This window comes from Coenobita brevimanus, chromosome 97 (genome assembly GCF_032717465.1).
Source record: "Coenobita brevimanus isolate Jiangsu-jjx chromosome 97, ASM3271746v2, whole genome shotgun sequence".
Lineage (NCBI taxonomy): Eukaryota > Metazoa > Arthropoda > Malacostraca > Decapoda > Coenobitidae > Coenobita > Coenobita brevimanus.
The window spans coordinates 47,765,723-47,778,680 of record NC_137050.1 but is presented as its reverse complement, the minus strand read 5'-3'; positions in this window follow the sequence as shown (position 1 = coordinate 47,778,680).

The following is a 12,958-nucleotide window of genomic DNA, read 5'->3' as shown; positions in this document are numbered from 1 at the left end:
CTCATGAACAGAATAAAATCGTCTTCTGATGCCAGGATTGAAGGGGTTAACATGGGAAAATGTGAATCGGGAGAGAGGTTTGTCATACACTAACGTACAGGGATGGTTCAAGTCTCCTTACATAGCACAACAGTCTCTCTTTTCTGGTACCCTTTATGAATGCTGGATGTGCTAACGTGTATTCACCACGAGTGGAAGAGACGCAACCGTATATGTTTTCAAAGTAATGGCAACCACGTAGATCATGTTCTGTGAATATAAAGTGACAGCCTGTTACAATGGTATTAGTTTTCCCTATGTATGGATATTTCTGAACCACCCTCTGTTTCATTCACACTACCTTGGAGGATATTTTGGTCCTTTTACTTCCTCTATCAAGAAGGCTAATAGCAGTAAAGGACAATATCACGACTCTGCATCCTTTCTGTAGCACTACCTCGTGACTAGTGCTGTATACTAGAGTCAACTTTTTTCAGCATTCGCACTGGAGAGCGGTCAGTTTTACGTCTAATTTGCGTGAACGGAGTACTGGACATAAAGTAAAGAAAAAATCGAAGTCCACGGTAGTCCAAGGCGCAACTATCTACTCCTAACTCGCACGAGACAAATGCATCTAAAGTGTCGGGTTGTTGAGTTGTGACTTTAATAAAAGATGAGAGATTCAAGCCCCTTACTCCCACCCATTTTATTTTCCCTCTATGTCACGTTGGGAATACTTGGGTAAAACTTCAGTGCTTTAACTTTTCACCAGTAAAGCGCTTTCTTCCTACTGTGCTACACTCATTAGAAGAGCAATGTAAACCTTTTCTGTTAATTATTGGCACTGCCTTTACGTTCCCAGGTTCTCTTTTTTCCTTCCTCCTCCTTTTGACATTCTTCCTTTCCCCATTTCATTCTGCATTTATTTCTCTTCTTACTTGTCTCTTCTGTCTCCACCAAACAACACCCTTCACTACCCAGCAACACTTTCTATTTCCCTTTTCTTTCCTCTCACTTCTTTGTTTACTTCTAAAGTCCTTCTCTTTATTCACCAAAGCATTCTTCTCTCCTTTACTCCACAACTTCATTTCTTTCAACGACAAAATTTTCTCTACCATCCATTACACGGTCTTACTTCTCTATCACATATTCCCTTCCTCTTTCACTCCACACTTCTAATTTGGATCTCCAGTATATTTCCTGTTCATCTTCTCCATTTAACAACCCCCCTCCAATCCTCAACACTGTACTGTCCTCCATCTTTTCTCCACACGGGATTCCCTTCCCATTCTGCCTCACCATTCTTCCATTCTTTCCTAGCTGAAGAGTATACTCCTCTCTCTTTTTCTCTCCCAAACCTCCCTCACATTTTCAATTCTATATCGTTTCACCCTCCCTCATCCACCAGTCTTCTTCACTTTTCATGTTGGATCTGATAAGCGTGACTTTGCTCATCATAGTTCCGTCTCTGATAAAGTACCACCAAGCTGTTATTTATTTATTTACCTACTTATTTATTTATTGCACATGATGTCAAATTCACATCAGATTAGCATCCTTGGGTTCCTGCCGTCTGCATACTCGTTGTGTACTTAGGTTCCCTAGCACCTCTTCCTGAAAGATTTATTTCCTAAGTACCCAATAACATAGTCTGTTTTGCTCTTCATATCTTTTTTACATCGACATAGCTTGCATGAATATCACAAAAGAATAAAGTAACGGAGCAGAATCAGAAAAAAAAAAAAAACGGTGAGGATTGTCAGTAAACTTCAAAATCGCACGAGAATAACGCAGTATGACTCACACTTAGAAAAAAAATATTCAGAAACTTGCTGGAGTAGATCAAAAAAATATCCTGTCTATGAAAAGGTTAATGGTATTATACTCTGTTCATTTTAAATTGCCCCAGGTTTTCATCCTTTTGTGGTTAACTACATGTTACACTGTGGCAGAAAAAGGCAGTGCCTACTGTGGCTTTACATAGCACTCCTTCGTGATTAGAAAATTATTCTAGTGTTAACCTATTGCACCAACTCAGCAGTCAACATGGAGAGGTGTTAATTCTAGGCCAAGTTAAAGTAAAAAAAAAATAGTACAGTATTATCACCTCCAGGTTCCTATGACAAACTCTGGCGCTTCACGAATTTTATTTTTAAAAAAGTGGGAGAGAGTTGCCTTCCTTTAGCCAATCAAGTTTTGCGGTTGATATTCTGATGCAAATTTTAGGATCGGGTCAGTTGAGATGAAAGCTGGAAGAACCTGTATCAGTGGGCCAAGTTCTAGGCAAGCAGTTTCTCACAACCAGACATAATATAGGCGACGATGAAAAGCAGAACGCCTAGTAAATAGCCACGGAAATGAACAGTTTTGTGACCGGTTTTTATTCCACCCAACACAGTTCAACAATCGACGTCAGAAAATGTCCATTCCGGCAGGTCTTAGGGAATCGTCACGCTGATGTCGAACTCGGACTGACGAAAGTTGTCCAGTCGTGTAGGTCGGGGATGTTGTTGCTGAATAACCCTAGTCTGTCTGAACGAGTAAAGCCATCAAACGCAGGCAAGTAACTCTGCAAGGCCGTCCCGTACAGTGTACCAATGTTCCCTTTCAGTTAACAGCGCCTCACTGTTGCGAGGCGCGGGAAAAGTGTGGAAGTTTGGTTCCTGGATTGACGTCCTATTTGCGTCGCTCCGCCGAGCTACCAGAGTCACCATAACTGGATCCACATCTCCCCGTTATCTGGTTATATAGTTACCATCCAGTATTGTAAATGGTTTCCTGGAATAGAGGAAACCATTAGGCTTGTCTCTCAGTGCAGAGCCGCTGAAGTGGAGAGAGGATTGATAAAAAGTGACAGGATGGAGAGGGAGAAACAGGAAGAATGGAAGGTAGATGAATAAAAATTGATAAAGGTGAGGGGGTAAAAGATGGAAGAACACTGCGTTTCACAGTGTCACGTTCTGGGCATATCGTTTCTTATTGACAGACATGATGGAGGTGACAGGGAGGAACGTAAGAACGGGACCCATTGAAAAGGGTTTTGTCATTATTCCAAAGTTCACACCCACTCACCCGATTCGACAGCCTGCATCGGAGAAATTTATCTATTTCTACCTTGCTTTGGAGATTTCATAACACAACTTCCCTTGCGATTTATTCTGTAAATTACAACTCAGTGTCCTCTTGCATGTCCGTGTTGATACCTATGCCAATACTGAAACGATATAAAAGGTATACAAGAGAATGTTAAGATATGCTATGTAAAATAAATCGCTAAAGAAAAGCTGCTAAGAGGCTTCCCATACTACTTAGAGTAGTCTCCTATGTCCGATGCCGACCATGGTGTAAAATACCGCTAAGCTGCTACGTACGATTCCAAATCCCTCTAGACTTGCTTAATACACAGTGACCCTGCGGAAAATGCTGTGTTTACCTTATCCCCACTCACTCACTAACCCCACAAAATGCATCTCAAGCTCACTAATAACCCAGCTACCTTAATTAGCCTCCTGTGCCTCATCCTGCACTAATTTATCAGTCACTTGGGGTAATAACTTCCGCTGGCGCCGTAATGAGGCTTGTCCCATGTGAAAGAAAAATAACAGTGGTGAAAAACAGCCTATCTGGCGGCGGTGATTACTCTTGTAGTGAGGGAGATGGTGGGAGGGGTTGTTGGATGGGATTTATAGGTGACGATGGGGTTAAGCAAGCACGCAAGCACGCAAACACACACACACACACACACACACACACACACACACACACACACACACACACACACTGGAATATCGCAAGTGCTCATGTGTTCGGATTTATTTATACAAACACAGTCTCTCCCCCCCCCCTCTCTCTCTCTCTCTCTCTCTCTCTCTCTCTCTCTCTCATTTATCATTTACGTCGCTTGCGGCACAATAAGGTAATAATTTAGCGATCATTTGCTGCACATTTTTTATCCACTCATTACACTCTTCAGATATACCATAATCCTCACCCCATGCTTTTGAGGGAAAAAGGTGTTGACGATAAAGATGATAAAAGCAAACATTAATGACTGCTTAATAGCTTACCTACTTCACTTCTATGCCGCCTTTAATTACTGTCACCAATCTTCCATCATTTGATTTTACTGATCTGGGGTCAGACTGCCTAGGGAATACAAAGGAAAGCAAGCAGCAGCAGACCTTATGGTCCTTTCGAGGCTGCTTGTTACAGAGTAGACTATGACTACAAGATCTAACTCGACATGCTGAAGGATAAGGAGAGTAAAGCAAGAAGGCTCCCCGCTCTTCCAAACCCTCCAGGAAAAAGTGAGAAAAATCTTGGGAAGACTCTCCAGTACTGCATCGGTTAATTATGACTGAATTTAGGACTTTCAAATGTTTAAAAAATCCAAAATATAAAACAAATTCTCGTAACGAAAAGGTAATTGAACTCTATTTAAGGTGCTTTGGATCAAGGACACTGATTCACACGCATTTTGTAATTTCTCGGTCAAAGCTAAGGTTTCTTTTTACCATGAAAGAGAAGGAAAATGAGAAACCTGGGATCACCCCACGTTTCTTTTGCTTCCTGGATATAGAAATCTTATCTCCGAGAACAAATTCATGAGTAATCTACCTGGCCTCATCTCCAGCTACAAGGTAAATTGCGGTGGTTTTGCTCCTACACAGAGGCCATATATTATCAAGTGGTCTCCTGTTATTTGGATTACACTGATGGTAAGAGGCTAATTCCATACCTCATTAGAATATGTTGTTTTCTGGTTCACATATATAAGAATTCGACTGTATCTTTTCTTGCTATTGTGCCGGTCGTACATGCTGTGATTCTTCCTTATGTCATTAAAGATACGTGATATCTGTGCTTGAGTTGTTCAGTGTGCACGTGCATGGGAGTCACGCTGAGTGGCAGACAAAAATAGTGTACGTCTACGGAAACGAACATCTTATTGTATGCAATGGGATGGCATTACATTTGTTTTGCCTTCACCAGGTTCCTATGCTTTTTTGCCACTGTGCCATACCTACAGCTTTATAGATTTTATACCATGTACGCAATACTTCAGTGATGCAACTCAACGAAATTTTTCTTTTGTTTATATACCGTAGTTTATCATACTTGATGCCGGAATTGAAAAAAAAAAAAAAAAAAACGAATGGGAGATTTCGAAACAACCTGTCTCAGAAATATTTTGGGAAGAGCAGAGGGTATTAGTAACGGCATCACTCTGTACGAACACTGTCCAAGAGGAGTGAGTTACAACCATGCTTAACCCTTCCCAAAGCCGGACAAGTACGACTCAAGGAGAAGAGTGTGTGTTGTGAAAGCACTGCATGTGAAAGTTGAAATGTTGAGAACTGGTAAAGGTCGTCCAGTAATGTTATGACTACAGTATGTTTGTGTTAGAGAAAGTTAGGGGCAGTTCCCTGTGTTGATTTGGCCATGTGGAGAGAATGGAGAATGACAGAAAGAACAGAGAATGAGGGATTGCGTAGGAGAGTCAATGTGAGTGAAGTGAGGGGAAGAAAGGGAATAAAACGAGGATGAGGTGGAGGGGTATATGAAAATGAGGAGGATGTGGGTTGGAGAATGAGGGATTGACTAGGAAAGTATGCGAGTGAAGCGGGAGGAAGAAAGGAAAGAAGCAGACCAAGGATGAGGTGGAGGGGTTTATGAAAAAGAGGGGGAATGCGAGTTGGAGATTGGGCAGTCGAATGCGGAGGAAAGGGGAACATAAATGAGATTTCATTGTTAGCATCTTCCCGGAGTACATCGTCTGACTACAGATAAATGAATGACTCTGTGTGTGTGTGTGTGTGTGTGTGTGTGTGTGTGTGTGTGTGTGTGTGTGTGTGTGTGTGTGTGTGTGTGTGTGTGTGTGTGTGTGTGTGTGTGTGTGTGTGTGTGTGTGTGTGTGTGTGTGTGTGTGTGTGTGTGTGTGTGTGTGTGTGTGTGTGTGTGTGTGTGTGTGTGTGTGTGTGTGTGTGTGTGTGTGTGTGTGTGTGTGTGTGTGTGTGTGTGTGTGTGTGTGTGTGTGTGTGTGTGTGTGTGTGTGTGTGTGTGTGTGTGTGTGTGTGTGTGTGTGTGTGTGTGTGTGTGTGTGTGTGAGTGTGTGTGTGTGTGTGTGTGTGTGTGTGTGTGTGTGTGTGTGTGTGTGTGTGTGTGTGTGTGTGTGTGTGTGTGTGTGTGTGTGTGTGTGTGTGTGTGTGTGTGTGTGTGTGTGTGTGTGTTTATACAGTGTCCGAAGATCTTTTTTTTTTTTTACTTCACGAAGATTTTCTAGTGCCAAATTTTATTAGAGACTGTTAAATCAACAAGGGTAACATTCTCGTTTCTTATGGGGTTACAGATGGTGATGACCGTATGGATTAATCATAAGGGCTTCAGTAATTGTAGCTCTGTAATGGCTGAGAGTTGGATCCATGTTCATATTGTATTTTTCACATATTACTAGCCCTAGAATAACCTCGTAAAGTTTCTCATAAATTCTGCGGGACACTGTGTATGTCATCGATGTGAACCGAGAGGAATTAGACTCGTTCAGGATATGAAAAGATATACAGACAAAATCTAGTTTTAATATCCGAACCAACTTGAGCTTCGAAACCCAGACTCAGAAAGCACGCAGATCGGGAGGCGACTCAAGTAATCACTGGTTCATCGTGTTTGGACATGGAGGGACAGATGAACCAAAAGAATGTGATCAAGATGTTGACTAATAGGGAGTATGTACTTTGAAGTTGTTCGGTTGTTTGGCATGAGGATGAGCGAGAGACTGAAAAAATTAACAAACAAGTTTATGACACTACCGTGGCTGAGAGACAGAGAGGAAGACCACAAGGCAAAAGGGGAGATTAGGGTGGAGTTAGGAGAAGCGGCTGTATGGCCTTGGGAAGAGTAGTTGTTACTGAGAAGGGACAAAAGTGCCTGGAAATGTTTTAGCAGAAGCCATCTCTTAAAGGAAGCGGTGATTAGTGTTAGAAAAATATGGTGGGCAGAATCAATAAGTAGGAGCTGGGGAACACTAGAGCAAGTAAATAAATAAATAAATACCGTAAGTAAATAAATAAGGACGATGCAGTGACTACTAATAAACATAAAAAAATGGTGGGCAAAATCCATTAAAAGGAACATGGAAACTCATCAGAAAAGTAAGACTCACCAGAATTCATAGCGAAAAGGGTTATCTGTTCTTTCACTCACAACTATACATCTCGAAGTTTTGCTACACTCATTGCAATTCTGGTCACACTTGTTCACACCTTTTCTTACTTTATTTTCTCTATTGTCTTGGGTGCACTTCTTTTGTCCTGTCCATTTCTTAGAGCACTTCCTGTGTGGTTGGAACTTAAAGCAATTACAAGAGGCGTAAATTTCTTGCCAGGAGTATAAAGGAGAAAAACCATGAGTCTCTCTCTCTCTCTCTCTCTCCATTTTTTATTATTTGCCCAATATTTCTATCTAAATACCTTTGCTTTTCTGTCAGTTTCCAATTTCTTACTTTTTTTTTTCTGTTACTTTCCAATTTCTTATTTCTACGCTCTCTCTCTCTCTCTCTCTCTCTCTCTCTCTCTGTCAGCCAGTCAGTCAGAAATTCAGTCTATCTGTCTGTCTGTCAGTCTGTCGGTTTGTCGGTCAGTATCAGTCAGTTTGTCAGTACCAGTCTGTGTGTGTGTGTGTGTGTGTGTGTGTGTGTGTGTGTGTGTGTGTGTGTGTGTGTGTGTGTGTGTGTGTGTGTGTGTGTGTGTGTGTGTGTGTGTGTGTGTGTGTGTGTGTGTGTGTGTGTGTGTGTGTGTGTGTGTGTGTGTGTGTGTGTGTGTGTGTGTGTGTGTGTGTGTGTGTCTGTCTGTTTATATCTGTCTACTGTATATCTGTCTTTGTCTCTATATCTGTCTGTCTGTCTCTGTCTCTGTCTGTCTGTCTGTCTGTCTGTCTCTGTGTGTGTGTGTCTCTCTCTCTCTCTCTCCCAGCCACCACCACCCGCATGCAAACAGACTGAAATTCAAGGGACGGGGGGAAAGTCATGATAGCATGGGTACAAAGGCACATACATATATATTCCCAAGGGCGTCCATATACCAGCTAACATACGCAGGTGGGCAGGCAGGGGAACAGGCTTGAGATGCTGTGAGGCCGTGGCTGGAATGCAATATGTCTGGTGTGTCTGGGGTGTTGGTCTTGAGGCGATGTTGAGAGGAGAGTTAAGGAGTGATGGATTGTGTGTTGTTAGTCATGGGTCTCTCTCTCTCTCTCACTCTCTCTCTCTCTCTCTCTCTCACTCTCTCTCTCTCTCTCTCTCTCTCTCTCTCTCTCTCTCTCTCTCTCTCAGCAAGATAATTCGGTCCATTCTACCTTTCTACCTTCAGTTCTGCTGGTTTATCGTCATGCTCTTCATATGAGACAAAATCTGTATACGTATATTTTATTCCCTTAAAGTTTCCTGTTCCTCTTTTCACTTCTATGTCAATTCAACTTTTTAGGCCTTCCATAATAAAACCTATCTCGAAAACGAAGGCACAGTATTTTATTTTGCTTTCTTGTCGTGATTTTCTTATTTACCAGTATTTATACTGTGATTGCAGTATCTACATTCACCCAGCATTACTGATTAGCAACACAAACATCATAAACACAAGAATTTCATTTCACACAGTACTCCCGACCATAATTTTCTTTATCCTCACTTACAGCAATTATATATTAACAGGGAAATCATAGTCATCATTGTTAAACGTTTCATAATCATCATTTCTAAAATTATCCACATCTTTAACATTAATTCTTATCAACACGTTCACCAGAACCTTAGTTTATATATATATATATATATATATATATATCATGCTTAGTCACCACAACCCAATGCTGTTTATTTCTGCGAAAAATTTATTTCATTTTTTTTTTTTTTTACTTTAAGATAATCACCAGAACCACAGTCTTCTTTATAATAATCTCCATCACCTGCTAATGTTTATGTTCTGCGTGTTGATGATGTCTTTTCCTAGTTTCTTCTTCTTCTTCTTCTTCTTAGTTGTGGTAATAGTATTAGTATTAGTAGTAGTAGTAGTAGTAGTAGTAGTAGTAGTACCGGTGGTGATGGTAATATTATTATTATTATTATTATTATTATTATTATTATTAGTAGTAGTAGTAGTAGTAGTAGTAGTAGTATTTCGAGATGATTTCAGTTTATGAAAAACATCTCTCATAGAAAGGGTTAATATGTATATCTAATCCTTCCAGCGCGAAAACTCTCCTAAACTGACTTAAATCGTCTGGCAGTAGCAGTAATGAAACTCAAAGTACGATATCGGACTGAAAAAGTTAATACTGATAATTTTTATATCTAATTTCAATACACCATTTAGTACCATGACCTTTTGAATTATCTCTTATTTACTGATTTAGTTAGCTATTAGTATTTTCTTATTACTACTAGACGATATTTTTTGGCTACTGAGAGACCATTCGCGGCAAAAATATAAGATTATCCCTATATCCTTCATCACCAAACGTCCTTCCTAAATTGAACATAAGTGTCTACAGGCAGAAAGAATATATAATCACCTTATCGCAATGAGGGACTTAAATCTGTGTCATCGCTATCACCATAATTATCAAAACTATATTTTCGCCATAATTTGGCCTCGATTTTCATCCTTTAGCAACTTATTTCCCGTAGCCCAGAGAGAGAGAGAGAGAGAGAGAGAAACGCGGTTCCACATCTTTTCCATTGCACTGCACTTCTTTGCGACTGACATTTTATTTCATTATTTTTTAACAACTCACTGTTCGAAGTGTGCTGGGGGCAATTTTAGGACAAGTTAACGTAAAAAGGGGTATTAAACAATCAGAAGCACTACTGTTATAACTACAGCTGCTACACTCACCTCCATCAATATCGTTCTCATCTCTTCTGATCATTAACCCCATCATAGCCACCATTGTCGTAACTGCAGACGGTACACTCATCACTTCCCGTACCGCTGTCGCTGCCACTGCCTCCATCATCATCAACACAATATTCAACACCATCAATTCTGCGCCTGTATCACTGTCAACACTCACCATCAATACTATCGTCCTTTATCGTACTCACTGGCATCACCATAAGCATTTCCATTCCTCACTTTCATCACTGCTATCAGTCATCATCACCACCATCATCACCGGACCATTCCAATAACTAATCACCACCATCGACATCATCACCGTCACCAATCACTAACATCATTACCATTCTATACTGGCACTGTATTTACATCTTTCCCGCAGAATTTCAGTATTTTCTTCACGTTTATTATTTCAGGAACAAAGCCTCATCCCACAATCACCACATTATTTTCTTTTACGTTACAGTTTACCTGGTCTAAATCACTCCACTCCTGAGCTCATTTTCTATATTATTCCGAAAAAACAAATTAAATATATTTCATCTCTCTACCCACAAGCAAGCATTCCCAAGCATATTATATTCTGCGCACATTTTGCTCTAATGTATCATATATTTTCTGTGCTCCATATGACATTAATCATGCTAAAATTATGCTCATCAGGGGCTATGCATATTTTACACAGCAGATATTTGGTAATTCTGTACGTTCATTATGTGACCCCAAATTCAGATCCCACTCATTTCAGTTATGAATAACTTTGTTTTGTTTTGTGGTGGTTCTCGCACACCTGTGATCTTTGACTGTGCTTTATGTGTTACGGTAACAGTAATACTACACTGTTCATTGACGCCTCCTCTCATTCCCATAATTTCTAAACGTATTTTCATGTTCACTGATTGTAACTCGCCTCCATATTTTCACTGGTTTGGTTTCAGGTCGCATTTTGGTTTAATTTTCTTCCTGTAGTACACTTCATTTCAATGGTTCTTTTCTCATTCATGTAAAACAAAGTTGCATTTTCATACATACAGTATAATCTCGACAATATCTATACCTGTTTCATAGTTTACGCATGCTGCCGCCCGAATATTGGCATTTTTACATTGAATTATTACTTCCTCCAGAGGCTTAAGACCTCACATATCTGGCAATCAATGGATAAAGCCATTCTTCTTTATTATCGTACCCATATGTCAGAACTATCACTCCTGTTTCACCATCATCCTAGCACGGTTCACCTTAATCCTACACAGCCAGCTTTGTTTTGTTAGGGAAGATGATCGTGTGTCTTGGAACAGATAGCATTCCACCTATCGCCAGGTTGAAAAGAGAGACTAACCCTTGTCATATACTTCCCATACATACGAGTACAATATCCGTCCATTTTCTGTCCTTCGACGGATCCTTTGCTTCTTCATTTGCCATACCCCGCTAAATTACACCTTTATCTACCATTTCCCTCTGCAAACATCCCTATCTTCATAGTCTCACCGTATCCTAAAGCTGTTTCATATCCTTTTTCACATCTCTCTTTATACGCACTGTCTGTGTGATCATGCACTCTACGCAAACTCTTTCTACTCCGAAACAGTATACTTCCTGACTTCACATCGTTCATGTTTTGTTTTTTTTACAACTCGTACGCACGTTCTCTGTCTTCTTTCCACTGTTATCACTTTAAATTTCTAAGTATTAATTATTGTTGTTGTTCTTGTTGTTATAATAATAATAATAATAATAATAATAATAATAATAATAATAATAATAATCTATTATTATTATTATTATTATTATTATTATTATTATTACTAGTGGCAGGTGGGGGCGCTCGCCATCCACTCACTCGATGTAATGCTGCTCTCGAGTGTCTGCCCTTTCCTCTCCTCCATCCTTCTTTCCTTCCATCCTCTTCTGTCATTCTTTCCTTCATTCTTTCCTCGTCCTTCTGCATAAGGTTGACTTTACACTCCCTTTTCTGTCTTTCTTTCCTTCACTTTTTCCTCCTCCTTCTGCCTGTGGGTGACGCTACACATTAGTGACAAGCCAAGTGGTTTCCTGTACACCAAGAAACCATTTCCGACGCTGGGTGGTAACCATATAACCAAATTTTGGCACCTGGTGGTTAGTGGGTAATTACGGCACTCCAATCGGATTGAGCCGGTGAAGGTTTATATCCAAGGGATGGTTGGGGTTTATTGCTCATGTAATGCCACTCAGGGATGAGTGAGGCTGGTCACTCTCATCTTAAATGTCAGGATCAACTTGCCTAGCCCCGGGCTCTTACGTTCCTCATGGGGGAACGTAGGATTGGATGATGGATGGATGGACTACTACTACTACTACTACTACTACTACTACTACTGCTACTACTACTACTACTACTTCTACTACTACTACTATTATTATTATTATTATTATTATTATTATTATTATTATTATTATTATTATTTTTATTATTATTATTAGTATTATTATTATTATTATTGCTAGAACGTATGTAAAGATTTGATGCTACTGACTATAATAATTTTTATCCCATATTCCACTAATACCATAACAAAACTGGTCTGCAAAACTATGGAAAGTACTGGAACCAATATTTTCGCAAGCCTATAACCCTACCAATAGCTTTGCCAAAATATTACTAACAGATACCACTATAAACATTACAACCCCTTCCACTGCCAGCATTACAATCAGATGCTAGCCTACCTCCAACATTACAACAACTGAGATCATTACTATCGTTACCATCACTGACTAAACTACCACAGCTACTACCAACGCCGCTCTTACCAACATTACTGATACTAAAAATAACACTATACCATTGGGTCATTTAAGTACATCTACAGTATAATGAAGGCCTCCAAGCCACCTCACCATTGTACGTCCAAAAGATAAGATCAACAGAAGAAGTGGGTTGAAGATCGCCTGTATAGGGGTGTCAACTGATAAAATAGTACGATACAGCTTGTCATCCTGGATATATTTCACAACCGTAGTGACTCTGCTGATTTAAACTCATTACTGTATTGCTGTATGTCAGAATCTGGGATTCAGAAAGGAGGCGACAGCTGAAT